Genomic DNA, 3,071 nt, shown 5'->3' on the forward strand with positions numbered 1-3,071 from the left:
ACTACTTACTGTCTCGTACTTTCTCAGCCTCCCCCTCATACCGCCTTGATTTGCTCAGCCTCCCCCTCGTACCGCCTTGAGTTGCTCATTCTCTCTGTGTGTGTCTCTCTCTGTCTGTCTCTCTTTCTCTCTCATATAATTTCCCCATCCATACTAGATGGCGGTCTTGCTGGTTCTCCGAGCTGAGAGGGTCTATGGCTAATTGAGCAACACCTGGGCCCGGTCTGTGCTCCAGCATAAACACTCCCTCTGTCATCAGTCTCGCTTGCTCTCATGGCCTTAAGACAGCTATGGGTTCTTCTGCTTTGCTTTCCACAGGCACACACTGCCATGCACCCACACACACATGCACCTCATAACTGATTACTGACTATACTCATTGTGTCGTTTGATTTAACTTGTGTTTTTTGTAAATAAATTATCATTATTGTCAGCCAGCTAATTTTTCTCCTGTTTCTTGCTTTTGAGCTGCTCAAATGGGCCATATACAGACCAAAAGAGACAAGAATTAGTTAGCTAGTCACCTCACAGTTCCTCCGCCTTTCCCTGCTGCTGGGAGACTATTTTGGGGAGGAGAGCAGGCTGAAGTTGTGGAAACAGACTCAGTAGCAGCTGTAGCAACCTCTCCAGTACCCTACACCCCCTGGCAGATTTGGTCCTCCTAATGCTGACTCCATGGCTACATCCTTGCTATCTGCCATTGTCCGCTTCCTTGTTTTGGGCTTGTTTTTCATTAAACGTATATGCTGTTACGTTACCCATAAATTACCACAATAAAAGTGGCAACTTCTTTCCACCTCTGGATTTGAATTATATCAATTTGGCCATTAGAAAAAATATTTAAAAAATTGTAAAAACAAAAATACCAATTAATTGTACAAATCTCAGCTACAGCAACACGATTGGTGCAATCCATTATAGGAGGTTGGAGCCAGTTGCCATCACAACTAAAACTGAAAGAATCTACACTGTAAACTCCAATATGCTCGCTCAACTCAAATTTCTTTTAATTAAGTACAATACAGTAACAGAGTACACCAGACACACAATAAATGTCACATGACCCTTGTCTGACAGGAATTTTATGTCAGTTTAAAGTTTTATTATATGTCAAATGAACATAAAAACATTGAGCATAAAAACATTGAGTACATATTTTACAACAGTTATTTTTAATTTATTGAAATACATATAAAAAAGTATATTGTGGCAAGGCAAACTCAGACTCAGACTTAAAAAAATTGTGACAACTGCCATGAAGCTAATAGGGAAACATGACAAATTCCAGTCTTTCCAGTCAGTAAATGACTACCCAACTAGGGTAGTGGGGAGGCCTATTGCGATGGATCCACTACCCAAGTCCCACGAACCCACTTATCTTAAATGCTTTTTATTTGACCTCAGCACCACTTTATGTTTGCCATTTTATGTGTATGTATCCACACAAGCGGGAGGTCACTAACTGTGTATGCCTTAACTCATGGTGCAAAACATCTTTTACCACAACATTAACTGTATCAACTCATAACCATTTTTAAATACATAAACATTAATCACTGGGTAATGGGCAAAGTGAGTGGTTAAGAACACATTTAAACAGTTTTCTTCGGCTTGTGGCCTTAAACACATTGTCTCATGGCATGCTGGAACACACCACCCATTTAGCCCCAACATGCCACAATGTGTTAAGTGCACAATGATAGTGTTGTTCATTGGCCTTAAACAAGTAAGGAAAAACTGACTTTAAACTTTTAATTTTACAGGCTATGTGCAGGCTAAATAGTAAAATGTTTTTGTTAACCTTGGGGTTTAATGAAATGCATTTTGCCCATTTCCAATTTTGCTAGTCAGATGTTTAGAGGAGTTTACATGAAATTTCTCTATGAAGTGTTGAAAAGGGGCATTAAGTCCACCTATAAAGGGATAAAAAAACTGATTTGTTAGTTACTGTACAGGTGAACATGGCTCTGAACAAGTCAGGAAATGGAAGGAGGAGGAGGGAGCAGTAACTAGCACACAAAGCAAATTAGAGATCCAAACTCAGGTGTTAGCAAAACATCCCCTAGCACAAAAACTGTATTAGTGTAAAAATTATAGCCCGTCGGTCACTCATATTAAAGGCCTCAACATCTCAAAGGTTATTTGAATTTCTTTTGCCCCTCAGCTGCAGTCACGCAACCAGTTGAGACTCCAGAATGTCAGTGTTCCTGGCCAAAAGGAAGTCTGACACATAACCTCTCTTAAATGACATTTTTTTTTGCACTTCTGTGTTTGAAAAGATTAGACAAATAAGATAAAACATGTTAATTAGTGACATCTTTGGACGGAGCCAGGGGTTAGCTCTCTTCATGTGTGCTAAGCTAAGCAAACTGGTTGCTACAAGTAGCAACATACTCAACAATCAGTATAAGAGTGGTATTGATCTTCTTGTCTAACTCTGCAAGGAAGTGAAGCAAGTATATCCCAAAATGTTGAACCCTTCATTTAAGCTCAATTTCTAAATAATGGACTATTCCATAAATTGTAGAGCTGAAAATGTCCTTAGTTTGAAGTCAGGAGTTAGATCTCATGAGGACAGAATCAAAATAACACCCATCCCCAACACACACCATGCAAACATACTACACACACACAGTTGGTAGACGTGGCAGTGTAAATGGAACGATGCCATAATCTGTGGATGCCACATTTCTCTGGGCTCTGTGACATTGCAGAGCTGGCGGATCCAGGAGTTTCACACCCTGCTCTCACTGTCTGCTCTGTCATCCCACACTGCTACACTGGCAAGTGTTATACAAAGAAATTCATATGCTGCATACTCTCATCTCCCTGGTTCAGAACACAGGCAGAGGTGAGTAGATTGCAGTTCTCCCTCTGATGTTCAGAAGAATTTGTGCATCTACTAAATTTGTTTTTAAAGCTCAGTGGAAGTGAGGCCACAGAAAACAGTGCTTATTCTTATTACAGAACAGTGTCACAGACACTCTCAAAGGAAACATTGAGAACCAGTTTGAGTGGTGAAAACAAAGTGGACATTTATCTGGAGAACCTAGTGCTGTTCAGTTAGTGGA

This window comes from Epinephelus fuscoguttatus, linkage group LG11, assembly GCF_011397635.1.
Source record: "Epinephelus fuscoguttatus linkage group LG11, E.fuscoguttatus.final_Chr_v1".
Taxonomy (NCBI): domain Eukaryota; kingdom Metazoa; phylum Chordata; class Actinopteri; order Perciformes; family Serranidae; genus Epinephelus; species Epinephelus fuscoguttatus.